Below are 17061 nucleotides of genomic sequence, written 5' to 3' on the forward strand. Positions count from 1 at the left end.
TTCCTGGGTAGGGAAAGTACAAAACAAGAAAGCTGGCAGCTGGATGAATGCCTGTCAATGGGATGGGATTTGGGTTGAAAAGTGAAATAAAGGGCAACAGATTAATCATGGCAGGCAAGCATAATTTAACACCAAAGGCCCCAGAATTGCAGTACTTGCTGTAAAACCCATAATTAAGATACCCTGCAGCTGGATTTGCACATACACACCCAATGACATCAGCAGCATCCAAAGTACAATAGTATAAAGTGTGAAAGCACCTCACACACACACTTGTGTATTCCCAAACACTCTGCACCATCGGTGTAAACAGACAGGGAACTTTTAAAATGTACATGGTAGGGGCTGCCATAGCTTTGATTCATCAGCATGTGTTGAAGACTGAAGGTGGTATGGAGGATGATGCTGACGACCACCTTAGGCACCGGAGGAGGAGAAGCATATTCAGATCAAGGATAACCTACCAGGGGCTAAATGATATGGAGATAGTAGAGCATTACAGGGTGGACAGGGACACCATACAGCAACTTGTTGAGCTGTGCCGGCCATGCCTCAGAGTGAGAAATAACAGAGGGGAGCCCATCCCAGTGGACACGAAGGTATGTGTAAACTTGAAAATACTAGCCGCAGGTACCTTCCAAAGGCCAACTGGGGATATCCTGGGGGTCTCACAGGCATCAGCATCCAAGGTACTCCACCAGTTCCTGGATGCCATGTTACCACATGCCAATGAGCACATATACTTCCCCCGAATGCAGGAGGAGTTGGCCAGCAATATGTGTCTCTTCCACCATGTGGCAGAATACCCAGAGGTACTGGGTGCAATAGACTGCAAGCACATACACATCAAGTCACCACCCAGTGAACAGGGTGGGCACTACATAAACTGCAAGGGATACCCCTCCATCAACTGCCAGGTCATGTGCAATGCCCAGGGCATTATCATGGATGTATGTGCTGGCAGCCCTGGAAGTTATCATGACTCCCACATCTGGCATGCCTCACAGCTGTATCAGGTATTTGCCAGGGGGGACATCCCATATGGCCACCTGGTGGGGGATGCTGGCTATGCACTGGAACCATGGATGATGACACATCCATGCAAGAACGCCATAATGAGGCACACGCACAAACTAGAATCATCATAGAGTGTGTGTTTGGGATGCTGAAATCATGGTTCCATTGCTTGGACATATCTGGTGGAGCCTTGCAGTACTCTCCAGGCACATGTGCCCACATCTTTATAGTATGTGCCATGCTACACAATACGATCCTGCGGAAACAGCTGCAGCAGGGACAGAATGGTGAAGGCCCTCACAGCCCACCAACATTGCCAAGGGACCCACAGGCACAGAGGTACTCAGAACATGAACACCTTGAGTCAGCCCCAGAAAGCAGACGGAGGCGTGCCCAGTATGCCCATGCCTTGGCAAAGAGGGAAGGTATAGCACACACACTGACAGTGTAGGCACCTATGGACTGCCACCCTTCTCCACCTGCACACACAGTAAACATGGATGGGACACACACAAGACCACCTGTAAATTGTCATGTATAGGTGGTCTACTGTGTGCATCCTACAAAGACAGCCCTCAACTATTGTACACACAACTGCTATTGGCACAAGGTAAGTCAACACCTGAACAGTAAATTAAGCTATCAGCATTTGCTGATACTGTATGTATAGGTTCATAGGTACATAGGTAGGTATGTGGCTAACTGCCCGAGGCCATTCATACGCCTAGCCGAAGAGTGTCAGCTGTCACCACCCCATTGATTAACTAACTGTACCTCTGTGGAGCAGAGCCAATTCTGGGATCCCTGGGGTGTACTCACTGTTCCCCATCCAGTCTGCAAGTTGTCCCTGGAGTGTTAGTGAGGGGCTCCGTATAATGTAATCAGGGATGTAGTTCCAAATCATGGGGAGTACCTGTGACAGGAATCTGTCACTCCAGCATATTCCAGTTATGGTTGTGGCAAGGTTTAGCTCATTACAGTGTGTGGCTCACTGTGACATGGATTCCCATAGGTGGAGCATATCCATTAAGCTTGAATTGGACATGTCTTTGTTGGTCAGCAAAGATCAACTCTGAGTAAACGAGATGCCACTGAGTAATGCAAGAGTTCATGCAGTCTGGCAGCATAAGACACATGTCTGAGGCCAGTAATGCTCTTGGCAAGGTATGTTCATGGACCCTCCAGCTGTCAGATGTATCTTCTGAGGTACATCCCAAATGGGTTATCATACTCGATGGTGGGTTGATGAGTGATGAGTAAAGGGGCACAGTAACCTCAGTATGTCTAGATGCAAACCCTTAAATAATCAGATGGCCTACATAGATGGATGGCCTAATTACTTTAGAGATGTGATTGTCAAAAGAGAGATCACTATCTAATGTAGTCGCCACATACCCATTACCTCATCTGTATTAAAGTGGCTGTCACTCATGTGTTAATATGTGGGTGTTTAGTTTTCCTAACATGGAATGACCATGCAGTTTGTGGCCTTTAGCTGGAGGCCATGACTGTGACATCCTGTGTTGGTCTATGTGAGGCCCCTTGAAGGATGTCTGTGACAGCTGGACTGTCAATTATGGCCCCCAGTTTGCAGTAATCACCAAATATGGTCTGCTGTAGTCCACCTGTGTTTGCTTGTACCTCTGAAAAGTATATGGCAAACAGTAGGAGTCCCAGGACTGAGTCCTGTGGGACACCAGTTGTGACTGGTTAAGAGTTGGACCTGGAGGCTGCTAGGCTTACCATGTGGTTTTTGTGTGTAAGCCTGTTGGCAACCCAACCTGTGATGTATGGGTGTATGTACTGGCTGGTGATTTTATAAACAATACCTGAGTGGAGAATGGTGTCATAATCCTTAGCGAGGTCCAGGTAGTATGTGTGAACTACCACATCCCACACCTAAAGTCTCGGTGACTGTATGACGTCAAACAGGTTCAGTAGGCATGATCTGCACTCATCAAGCAGACCTGGGTTGGGTCGAGTGTCTGGATGTTCCCAATGTCTCTGTTAATGTTTTTCCATGATGATGTGCTCCATAGCCTTGCAGACCAATCTAGTCAGGCTTATAGGGCAATAGTTCCCGGGGTCCGTTGTGGCGCCACCTTTGTGGAGTGTGATCACTGTTGCTGTGCGCCACTCTGTGGGTATGTAGCCTGTAGAGAGTCTGTGTTTGAACAGTGTGTTTACGTGAGGTGTTAGTTCATTTGGAGCTCATGTAAGACATAGCCTGGGCCACTGTCCGGTCCAATTGAGGCTGTATTTGTGGCTTTGGATAGGGCTGTTTTATCCTGTGTGTCAGCGATTGCTGGGGCCGTACATTCTTCTGGAATGGTTAAGGGCCGTTTAGGGGTTGAGAGGGGTGTAAAGTGTGCACTGAACATGTCTACCAAAATGCTGGCAATATCAGTCAGTTGAGTGTATTTTGTGCCAGTCTGCACCAACTCTGAGCAGATCTGAGAGTTCCCACTTAGGTTTTTGACATAGCTAAAGAATGCTTTGTGGTTGTCTGTAGGGTCCTTGTGAAATTGTCTTTTGAAGCTAGCCTTGGATGATTTCATGAGGGATTGTAGTTTCTTGCTGATACTGATCAGGAATATCTGTCCTTCTAGGGATTTTGCTCTTATCTGTACTAGTTACCTCCTACTATTGTAGAGCCTGTGTATGGCAGGGGTCCACCTGACTGGTTTCCTGTTCTTGGAAGAGTGAGTCTAGCTTTGACTTTGGATAGCATGATCCATGCATTCCTGTGGATGGTCATAGAGTGCCTTTGTATAGGTTTCAGCATCTTGAACAGCATTGTCCATTGGTGTGGGGGCTGTGAACCATTCCACCTCGGGCATAAGCAACGTGAAGTCTGCTTTGGAAAAGATTTCCACAGTGGTTTTCTTGTTTGGGGTTGTGGAAAGAATGTGAATATCTAGACTGATTAGTCTATGGTCTGATCTAACCAGTGAGGGGTTGACGTCGCGTGTGGAACACCGGTCACCCATGTTGGTGATGACCAGGTCCAAAATGTTGTTCCCTCTGGTAAAGGTGTAGACCAGTTGTTCCAGGGCATTAGAGTCGAGGAATTCTGGGAAGCGCTGGGCAAGACAGTTAGTACTCGAGCAGTTCTCCCAGTTAATGTTTGGGTAGTTGACATCATCCAGTATTAGGGTGTTTGGCAGGACCCGCATATTTCCCATTGTCCCCGGAAATGCGTAATGCGGGTCCTGGGTCATGGTGGGTGATCTGTAGCAAGCTACAATTTGGATTGCAGTGTTGCCTATTGCACTTGCACTTGGATGATCTCTGATGCATCATGCTGCGCCACTAACCTGGAGGTGTGAGTATCCTTGATGAATACGGATACACCCCCGCCTTTTGTGTTCCGGTTCAGATTCTGTGGCTGAAAGGTGTGGTATGAGTTATAGCCTGGTGGTGCTGGGGTGCTCTTTGGAGCCTTAAACCGGGTGTCAGTTACTGCACAGATATTGATGTTCTCCATACTGAGGAGTGCCTTGAATGTGTGCAATGTGAGGTTTAGACTTCTGGCGTTGAGTAGCAATACCCTCAGTTTCTGGTTACATGTGCTATGTATGGTGGTGGGTTTGTCTTATGAGCCTTGCCTAAAAGTCCATCTTGCCTAATATCCACCGCTCTACTATTGTTTGCAATCAATGACAGCTGTGCATGTGTACATGTTCTGCAAATGTGTACTGACCCTTGTTACAGGGCTGTGCCAAATGGCTATGTGCACACCTACATAGAGTGGATATTGACAGTAGAGACATACTGGTTGAACGTGTAGATTTGTGTAGCCTAACCTCTCATTGCCAGACTAACAGCTGCTTGGAAATATGTTGACAGTACTGGTAATGAAACAGGGTGCATATCATCTTTAACTCCAGTGTGACATCTTCAGTAGGCATGTAAGATGTAGGAAACTGCTGCCCATGTGTAATAGCAGCTTCATAGGTGATGGCATACACCATCTGATTATATCCTGATCATGTCGATAGTGGCAGCAGAGTCTATTGATATCTGACTTAGTGTGGGGAGTTGGTGTCTGTGCCCAACAGAGCTCATGGTTCTCCTGGGTATGTGTGTTTATACCCAGACAAGGATACAGCCCTGATCACACTTGCATCATCTGTAATCAACTATCAGGATGTGATGTGGCCCTCAGAGGGGGAATGCTACTAAAGGTAACTACTATGTTCCTGTAATAGCTAGTGTTGCCACGTCCATAACTCAAATATTTACATGTGAGCATCACTGTCTAAAACATCTTCATAAGCAGTAAGTATACTAAATACAGTACATGGTACTTGTAGTACTGAATGCTCATACAGGCATGTCCACTACTCAGCTACTGATGTTTACTAATGTCAGCTTTGTGTATGTGGCCATCCTGGGGGAATGCCGTCTCTATGCCATGTACACTGCCAAACCCACCTAACACTGCACCCCACACATTGTCTGGGATGCAGCCTCAGGGGTGATCTTGGAGGCAGTCCATACTGCACCCATGACTGGACTAGACAGTCAAGAGGTGTAAGTTAACTCATGCATCTCATCACCACAACTAACACATACCTTTACCAGAACACAGTAAGGACACACACACACATTCCACCAGATATCACACACATCCACAGAGGCCTCTAAGTATCTGGTCAAGCAAGAGGCCTCCCAAGTTGGAATAGACAGACAACAGAATACAAAGACTGTACAACATAGTTCACATAATTGTGTCACACCTCAGAACATGTGGCCGGAAACATGGCCAACAGTACTCATTTGTGAATGCAAACCCTAGCACTATGTTACACACCAAGCTATATGAGGGCAAACAAACTGCCAACTGCCTGTCTACCATGATTAGACACATACCCATACACTCCGACCACCTTTAGAACTATACACAAGTCACTGGCATATGCTATGTTGTTGTGCAGGACCTGTGATGCCGTAGGCTGGACTGCATGGAAACACATATAGGAACTGTCAGGTCATGTAGCCCATGCGAGTATGTCCCAAGGCCTGGGTAGCATTCTGCCAGTGGCCAGAATGATGCAGCAGTACAGGGACAAGGATTGTATTCCACAATCATGACATTTACTGGTATAATTCAAAGAGTATCCAGCATCTCTCTGCCTGGGATAACATGGTTGATAGACCATGATGCTTTGCCTGACAGGGTCTGCACCTGTCACTCCTGAGAATCTGGATACTGGCAATGGCCCATGCATCCCCTCTAGTGCCCTCATCATGCCATGTTCAAGTAAAAGTTCACTGGTGCAACAGGAACAGCCAAGAAATAAACTGTGGGTCTTGCTACTCAATGATACAAATCAGGTACTCAATATGGACTCACGGCAATCTGAAACATGGAGAACATATCTCTGCAGTGATTGAGATATGATTCAACACTTTGGAGAGCACCCCTGCATGACCATGTTATAACACATACCTCACCTCTTGGCCAACATCCTTTATTGGAACACATGGGCCACAGGTGTGTCCAACTTCCTGAGGGATATGTACACCCCCACGCAAGTTGCACTTGCACAATGTAAGATGCATTATGCTGAGCAACTACCTTTGTGCCAAAGTGTAATCCAAATTGCACCTTGTGGCAGATCATCCACCATGCCTCAGAAATCCCAACTGTCATTGTGCTGTAATGGGGAATACCAGCTGTGAAACAGGACACCATAATCATGGCCACTCATCTATCCCATTATGAATGGGGAAGACTTATCATGTGCCAACACATGAGCTCAATGCATGTTGGATGTCATCAACACCAATGACCTGGATCACCATAGTCACACCCACAGGGCTAACAGTATGCCACACATGGTCAGTCGTCAAAGCCAATGTTATGCTCCTTAAGAGCAAAGTGGTGACTGTCATGGCACCCATGCAGATGTACAATGCATGTGCAAATGCTGAGTCCTACACAAATGCATTTTAGGCACTCACATATGTGCAGTGATCGTGCCATTGAAACAGAAACAGGATTCAAACAAACACAACCATAGACAAACAGGTGGTACCCTGCCTTAAACTGTACCACAGAAGGTAGTAACTGTTGCAAGGATCAACACACATGAGTGGAAATTGGTCCATGGTCAGCCTCAGTAAGATGCAAATACACTGTATAATGCTGCGCAACGCTACTGTGAAACTACTCATCCACATATTATGAGGCCAAACACAGAGGATTCCATAGCTGTGTCATGAAACATAATAGAAACAACAGCACCTGCTGTACTTCACAGCACTATGGCATGAGAAGTACTGCACCTACGGAAATAGCACCTGTTCAGCCAGATAGGGTCTTGGATAACATAAACACACTGTCCCCCCCAACAAGTACACATTCATATATCCATGTATACTACAGAGCCCCTGTTATAACTATGCAGGTACAAGCTGCACTCTCTAATGCCATACATACAGGCTGCATGGGACCTGTCCACATTCCAGGTCATATCCTACACAAATGTCAGAACAAACAGCTCCCCACATAAACATCTCATACAATCATAGCTTCATGTCAGGCTGTGTACAAACTCAATGGTGCACAGCAACAGTCATTTGTAAATGCTGTCAGTATCGGAGAGACCCTGGTATGCGTACAGCTGATCTGGTTACAGCAGTGGTATCATTGCATTGCATTGCATAGCACACAATGTAACTGTGTCAGTACATGGGTACTCTGCACAGTTGTTGTAGGGCTAGGTACAGTCCACCAGTCAAGGGTTACTTGGTGTTGTTCCATTACATGTCATACCACATGTATGGATGTGTGTTGGTGGTCTGAGTACATGGTGGTGTCTGAGGATTACATCCTAGAATGCAGCTTTTAACACTGTGACTTGCACCTGGCTCATCTGTGATGATATATGCTGGAGTAATGGTCTGTACATTAGAGTAGCCATTATGAATGTGGGGACACCACCACCTGGAGTGGTCCATACCAGTGTTATGGCCCACATGTCCGGTTCTGAGTTATATGGTGCTAGTGCTATTGTGCACAACAGAGCCATCAGCCAGGTGTTCCTCACTGCACAGATATCAGTATTCCCCATTGTAGGTTCAACAGTGAGCAACTGTGATTATGACAGCAACACATCTAGCACTGGTTAGCATAAGCATACAATGCAATTGTCTTCTAGGTGTCAGGGCGTTATCCTGTGTTTAGGTCATTTGCCTTGGAATGGCACTATATGGGCAAATGTGAATGAGGTATTATCAACACTCCCTTGAATCATGGATGCATGTGATCTGTGACAAAGGCTTGTCTTCTGTCAGTCATGTCATCCCAGAATGACAGACACTGGACAACCACGTAATTACAGCAGGACATTGGCTCATTGTGTTAGTCAAGCAGTTGCCATTCCTAGCATGAAATCACTGTGAGTGGTAGTATTGTGCTTGTTATAGACTGATACATCTAAGGTGTTGGACAGCAGCAGGTGTTGTGTAGATGACCAGTGTCAGATACATGTTGTTCAGCGTTCCTGCTAGCAATGACAACTACTAACACCGGAGACCATTACAACATGTTCTGTACATCTTGCTGTATGAGCATGGCCACTGTGGCTTTCCATCTTTAGAATCAGATTGCATCCTAAACAGCCATGTGCTACTAAGTGTGTGAGCATGTCCACTGACACCTTGTGTATGTTATGTGCTACTATGTGTATGAGCATGGTGATTGTAACCTTGTATAGTGATAGTAGTCGTCCATTCCACAGAAGGGCATACTCCTGTTCAAGATGGACTCCTATGTTAAACACACAAGTTCACAGATATGTACATCATAACTATCAGCGTCCCTGTTGATGTCCGCAATCCTAGAGGGTCATGATGAGTGCCTTGGAATGTATAATCTCTGTCGCGCAACTCGTAACTGCGTAGTACTGTAATAGTAATCTGTAGATAGGCAGGTGTTCTGATCCTATCACTGGTGTGTGTGTGTGTGTGTGTCCGTCTGCTGGTGGACAGAACAATGCTTTTTACAGTACTCACACTCCATACGATTCCTATACTCAACTTTGGCAGGGCTGATTATGTCATCCACCTAGGAATACTCCTCTGGGAGTAATGTAGCCCAGTAATCTCGATAGTGTGTTCTGTAAATGCGTAATACTGTAGTGTGATAAAATAGTTAGATTGGTGTTCTAATCCCAGACATGCCGAGTGTGTGTGTGTGTGTGTGTGTGTGTGTGTGTGTGTGTGTGTGTGTGTGTGTGTGTGTGTGTGGACAGAACGATGCTTTTTAGAGTACTCACACTCTGTACGATTCCTATACTCAACTTTGGCAAGGCTGATGATGTCACCCACCTAGGAATATTCCTCTGGGATTGATGTGACCCAGTAATCTCTATAGCATGTTCTTTAACTGAGTAATGCTGTAGTGTGATAAAGTAGTCAGGTAGATGTTCTATTCTAAGGCATAGCAGGTGTGTGTGCTTGTCAGTCATATCCTATGTGTTGATAGCTGTGAGTGGCTAGTCACTGGATGTGTTGAGGAGCGTGTTTTGTTGTTTCCCTATATAGTGGCCATAAATGTCATAATCAGCCAAGAGACTGGGTTGGTAAGACATACCCATACATTTGGCAATAGGCCTGGTGAGTAATGTCAGCAACCCTAATATTACCCTGAATACAGTCTGAACCCATGTGTCATACAGAAACACACTTGCCTTGGAATTAACACCAGTACATAATACAGGAGTCGCTGGTGGTTTCCTTTTCATTCTTGCCTAATGCTTTGTTATCACGAGGTTTGTTCTTGAGATATATATACTATATCTATGTATGTGTGTGTGTGTGTGTATATATATATATATATATATATATATATATATATATATATATATGTAGACATTAACACAAATACAGCTATGTGATGGAATAGATGTCCTATACTGTTGAATGCCTGTGCTGGATGATATGTACGTGATAACATCCAATGTATGTCTATCTGCCATGGCTTAGTGGTAAAGCACATCATCTGTTGTGTGCAGGGTCCTGGTTTTGAGCCTTGCAGAGGCCAGTTGTTTTGTTGCTGGACAGAACAAGAGTCATTGAATAGGGTGTGAGTAAGGCACTTTTAAGCAGTTGTGTGCAGGTTTGCACAACAGTAAGCAGTGGTTAGTTTTGAGGAGGCTCAGTATGGGTCATTTAACTAAGCATTAGCAGACAATCCTATGCAAATGAGGTAAAGGATAGTGAATCCCGATTATCCCTAGGGTGTGAGGTAGGTCCCAAGAGTGTATGTGTATAGATAGCTGGGTGCAGGACTCTGATATGGGTAACATCATGAGGGAGGTGCCAGGCATACTGTATGTGGATGGAGCCCTGTGGCTCAGGATTGCTCCTAGCTTAGCACGGCTAAGCTAGGGGTGTGTCTATAACTGCCTAGTGCAACCGGGAGGGATAACGGCAGTAGCAGAGTAATCAAGGTGAACTAGCTGAGCTGACATGTGATATGTATCAGCCGATTACATGGGCAGCAGATCCGCAGAGCCCAGAACACTACTATAAACTAAGCAAACACCTTCCCCTCTGGTTTTTCCACACCCTACACCACCGGTGTATAGATGCGGGGAAATTTTAACAAACAATCCTATGAAATGAGAAGGGCTGCAGCAGGCAACATAGACCAACATGTGCAAGAGGCTGAGGGTGCTGAAGATGTGAATGCTGCCGAGCAACCCTCAGTGAGGAGACAGAGAAGAGTGTACAGACTCAGAGTAACCTACCAGGGGCTACATGAGCTGGAGATAGTGGAGTGCTATAGAGTGGACAGAAACCTCCTACAGCAGATTGTTGAGCTGGCCACACCTGACACATCAAACAGGCGGAGGGGAACCCATCCCAATGGATACCAAGGTATGTGTCGGCCTAATTATACTAGCCACAGGTACCTCTCAAAGCACAACTGTGGATATCATGGGGATCTCACAGGCATCAGCATTCAGAGTATTCCACCAGTTCCTGGATGCCATGTCAGCACATGCCAGTGAGCACGTGTATTTCCTAAACACACGTGAGGTGTTGACCAGCAATATGCGTCTCTTCCACCAAATAGCAGACTACCCTGGGGTAGTGGGTGCTATAACTTGCATGCATTTATGCATCAAAGCACCACCCGGTGAGCAGGGTAGGGCCTACATCAACCGCAGGGGCATCCCCTCCATCAACTCCCAGATCGTATGTGATGCCCAGGGCATTATAATGAATGTGTGTGCTGGCTGCCCTGGAAGCTATGACAATTCAGAAATATGGCATCTGATGCAGCTGTACCACAGCTTTGCCAATATGGACATCCCCTATGGTCACCTAGTGGGGGATGCTGGGTACTCACTGGAGCCGTGGCTGATGACACCCATCAGAAATGCACACACACCTGAACAACAACGCCATAATGAGGCACACGCGCAGGCCAGACATATAATAGAGCATGTGTTTGGGATGCTCAGGTCACGGTTTCAGTGTCTGGACACATCCAGTGGAGCCTTGCAGCATTCACCAGCTACATACACCTCAAATTGTTATGGTATGTGCTATGCTACACAATATGATCCTGCGGAAACAGCTTCAGCAGAAACAGCATGGGGCAGGGCCACACAGCCCCCCCACCAATGCCAAGGTCTGTACAGGCACAGAGTGACTCAGAGGAGGAACAACCTGAGCCTGACCCAGTAGATGGAAGGAGGCATGCCCAGTATGACCTGGCCTTGGCAAAGAGGCAACGCCTAGCATATGCAATGACACAGTAGGGACCCAGGGAATGTCACTCTCTCTGACTCACACAGACAGTAAAGGGGATGCCAAACATGAAACTACCTGTGCTCAGCCATGTATAGGGAGTATACTATGTGCATTCGACATAGGCAGCCCTCCAGCACCATCCTCAATTATGGCACACCCTCAAGGTAAATCAGTCAACCTACCAATTGCTAAATGTAGTAGAATGTGTTGGTACCTGTAGCTATGGTATGGATGTGAGCATGCAAGGGAATTGGGTGGCCGAATGTTAAGGCAGCAGACAGTAGACACCCATAATGGCACTATGACATCTGTAACACTTACTGGAGTCATCATAGTAGACAGTACTACACAGGGTGACAAAACCCACTGCAGGTAATGGCTGAGCGTCATGTGTGTCCATAAGACCCACACAAGTCTCAACCAGCTTGACAGGTGTAGATCGATGCAAACAAATGCTGTACTATGGCCTCTGAATGTGCCACATGGGTAACCCCTCCCACAGACTCACACAGACAGACTACAGCAGGCCAGGCAGTTGGATGTAGGTTGTGAAGGATAGGAAGTCAGAAACTAATATGTTGGTAATTAAAGCTAAGATCTGTAGTACACTGGTATGCCTCTAGCCAGCACAGTGGGTAAGACTACACACTGAAATGGAGTGCCTGACATACCAGTACAGTATTAGCAAATGTGTACAAGTGTCAGGTGTGCCCTACATCCAACGGACATTTATAGCAACAGTCCTGTGTGCCCCCCCGCTCCTGTGTAGGAATGTAGATACAGTCTGGGGTTCCCCCCCTCCCGCTATGCAGAAATGTAGCAACAGTCAATGCCACATGACCGATGGATACCCTGCAGACACAGCATGCTACCTGTTGGTGTACAACACAAAGGTCAGCACCACAGTACAAACTACCTGGGCATGTAACACATGCGATACAGATGGCCATACTGGGCATGCTCACACACTTGAAGGTATGAAGGCAATTTCAGTCGACAAAATACTGAATGGTCATACTGGGCATGCTCACACACTTAAACACATGAAGGCCATGTCTGCAAACAACAGTGGTCCAGACATATCTGGCGGTCGCAGTTCTTAGTGCAGACACATGTCAGTATGCACCACGCCTGCCTTGCCCACACAGTGGATAGGAATACAGGCATATATGTAAGGACAACACACTATAATAAGTCTAAGGTAGGATGGACATAGATGTGTGGAAGAGGGTGACTGTGACAAGGAGCCATCCATGCCTGTCCCATCCAGCACACAGCCAAAGGGCCCCAAACACATGAGGTGCATATGTCATTCACTGCAGATACTAGCCACCTGTATCTGTCAGCATATCAGACTATGTGGTGCATGTGCCACCTGTGCAACATGACTGTACAGGGAAGTAGTCATCTAATAACTGCATACATGTACCTGTGACATATGGCCCCATCTGTGCCCACATGTGCATGTCAACCCCTACATGACTGGGTTGTGGCCCATGCACACACTGCCCTCCCCATAGCAGTATTATGACAAGCCTGCTGAGGTCATCCATTGTGAAATACACCTTTGGGAGAGCTGTAGCTCAGTAATCTCCATGGTGCATCCCATAACTGCATACTGCTGTAGTGTTATACTAGTTAGGTAGTAGTTCTAACCCCAGACTTACCAATTGTGTGTGTGAATGTGTGTGCATCTGTCTGTCTCAGACTGTGTAGAGAGAGATGGTTTATAGGCTACCCACAGTCCGTACAAATCATATACTCACCTTTGGCAATGCTGCTGATGTCACTCACCTAGAAATACACCTCTGGGAATGTCGTAGACCAGTAGTCTCTTTTGTGTGTTCTGTAACTGCGTATTGCTGTAGTGTGATACAGTAGTTACACCAGTGTTGTCATCCCAGACTTGCCAACTGTGTGCGTGTTTGTGTATGTGTCTGTCTGCCTGAGGACAGACCAATGCTTTTAGAATACTCACACTCCATACAATTCATATACTCACCTTTGGCAATCCTGCTGATGTCACACACCTAGAAATACACCTCTAGGACTGCTGTAACCCGGTATTCTCTGTAGCGCGTACCGTAAATGCGTATTGCTGCAGTATGATACACTAGGTAGGTAGGTTTTCAAATCCAGGACATGGCAGGTGTGTGTGCTTGACTGTCAGAGCCTGTGTGGGGGTGGCTGTGAGTGTCTAATCACTGGACATGTTGGGGAGAAGATCTTGTAGTTTTCATATATGGTGTCCATCTTATGACACAATGCCCACCTCACGAGGCGTACAGATGTCAGTCAGCCATGGGACTGTGTTGGCAAGCCATACTCCTACATCTGGCAAAAGGCCTGGTGAACAAAGTATGCAACCCTACTAGTACCCGGTATATGTCCCGAACCCATGTGTCATACACAAACACACTTGCCTAGGATATCCTGCTATGCTGCTAGTACCATGCACATTGATGACAGATAGTAGGCATGGTGTGATTGCAGTGGGCTGAAGAGGACATGGAACCCTGTACAGTGGTACAATAGGCACATAATTGTGGACAATGTGCCTTCACTATGTTCCCCACTGGATGCCTGCAACATATGTAGTGCCATCAAATGTGATCCACAGAGGCCATATAATGCCATACACATGTGCCCTGTATGGACCGATATCACTGACACCAAGGAATACCTGTATCATGCTATCAATGCAGGTGCAGGGACGACCTGCTGACTATAAGCAGGTTTTGACACAACAGGCCAGTATTGGCGTATCTGAGGATAACAGCCTGTGTACACAACATGTGCCTGCCATACCAGTTACACCTGTACATGTCACTGTACAGTATTGTGGGACATGCACATCCCAGGCAATGTCCATGTCAAAGACTATCAAACACAGACATGACATGCATTGCAAAGCTATGGCCATACACAATGCTAACCAGGATGTCAGGGCAGTTCATGCAGTACCCATCTGTGTGGGACATTGCAGACACTACACCCCTGTACCACACTGCACACTATTGTTGGGTGGCGCGATGCCAAGGATTACTCCTCACCCAGTCTTGTACAGCTATCTTGCACAGCCAACCACTACACACCCATGAAGCAATGCATACATGCATATCAATACTGGCACCTTGTGTCTGCGTGTAGGTTATGATGCTCCCAACCACAGTCACTCCCAGTATAACCCCCAATGGCATACCAACAGATGTCAAACACGTTCACATGCCCTAGCCCATAGAACCTCCAGATATCCCCTGTGGTGCATGTAGTACCTGTGCATTACTGCAGTGTGGCAAACTAAGTAGTTACGGAGTGTATTTGTGGCCCTGGCAAAGTGTATCAATGTGAGTCCATTAGAGAGTCTGGTTGTGATGACAATGGCATCCGTTCATGTGGACAGCCATGTGTGCTACACCTAATCTTTGTCTACTATATTTCTGTTGCACATGTCTCTTACCAACACACATATATGTTCTTACAGCACAGCAGCATGTCAGCTTTGTGGCACATGTAGTAACTGCATGCACTTGTAATAGTAATGACTAGTCAGCCAGGGGTTTGACCCCTGTACTGGTAGATGTATGACAGATGATGTTTAGGTTTTAGTCTCCAAGATGTACGTTGTCTATCCCTCCCACACACTCTCTGGTGGATGTGGAGGTGTACACCTGCTCAGCAGCAGCATGTGTATTGTAAGTGATGGACATGATCAGGTGATGGCCTCTGCACCTATCATAGTCCTCCTCTAGCTGATTGCATGTGGAACAGCTGTGATGATGTTCCCATAGCCATTCACATGATAAACACAGTACAATACCTAGGAACATTGTGTTGGTGTTTGGCCATGACAGTCGCTGTGAGTGGTACCTGAATGTGGTGTTTGGAAACGGCATCACAGATGATATCTGGATGTTCCTCAAACATCATACACAGTGGGAAATAGTCTAAAGACAAGAGGGTGATGTGCCAGACATGACTACATCATGTAAGTGTAGCTATGCCTCATTGAGACTACTGCCTCTTTAACATGTTGTGTGTGGTAATGGCTATTCTGCATGTTTTATAACAGACATGACAGTGCACTGTTCATGAGGGACCCACATCTGTAGGGCCATCTGTGGTCTGGTCAGTGTGTGAAACCATTTGTTTCCTGAGTTACACACTGAACACACATCTGTGCACAGCAGGAGCATACTGTGAGGATTGCTGCCAGTACATGGTGACAGGGATGTGTTACTGCCATCGCATCCCCTGACTGGACATATGTCACATGACACTGTGGCATGACAGACACTGTCTGAGGTTCTCATTGGCAAGCCGATAATGGGCCACTGTTCATAGCTGCAGTGACACGTCTTCTACACTTTGTACATATGTTGTGCAGTATATATGCATGTGTTGTGTTCCCTCTGCAAATATATACCATCTGTTGTGTTGGGTTGATGGTCATATCTATGCATACTGTTGTAAATAATCCTGAATGCTGTTGTCTATTACTAAGCCATATCTGTGTTTAAACTACAACACCATAGGCTGTATTGGTTTGGAGGCCCCGACAGAACCTCCTGTCCCACTTCAGCTGACCATGGCACTGGGCACCAGCACATCTGGGGCCCAGCCTTGGACCCCAACCTCTGTTGACTCTGCACCACCTTCTGGTGGTACCACCACTGAGGATGGGGACTGTCCCCCCTGGGAGCAGGACCAGACAGAAACATATCCGCTGTCGTGCAGTCCCGGACATGGTGTGTTGGGGACTCAATAAGGAGTTCCAAGGCCAGATACAAAAGCTCAAGAGCGGAGTGTCACATTTACAGGGTGAAGTCGCCCCTACTGGACAGCCCCCAGCATTGCCTCTATTGCAGCTGTTTTGGTGCAGTTGTGGCTGCCCATTGCTGGGGACCTCTGTCCCACTGTTCCCATGGGCTTCTGAATGCCGAACACCCCTCCCCATCCGAAGTGTATCCCCCCACATGTGTCATATACCGACCCTGTATGCTGTCTTGTGTGTGATCCTACCCTACCTATCTTCCACGGGCTTACCTACTCTCCTTCCCCCACATCCCACTCTCACCCTACGGAAACACAAAGTCAATCGGTTCCTACGACAACATTTGCCCTATACATAGCTGTCCATTTCACACACACGTACCCACTGGACACATGTAACCCTTTTAATATGCATCACAACATACTCCTGTTATCCTCACCCCTGTCCCTCAGGCGCACGATCCTGGTATGCACATCACTCCTACATGTTCCAGG

Source organism: Protopterus annectens, chromosome 8.part0 (genome assembly GCF_019279795.1).
Source record: "Protopterus annectens isolate FY-2018-M chromosome 8.part0, PAN1.0, whole genome shotgun sequence".
Lineage (NCBI taxonomy): Eukaryota > Metazoa > Chordata > Ceratodontiformes > Protopteridae > Protopterus > Protopterus annectens.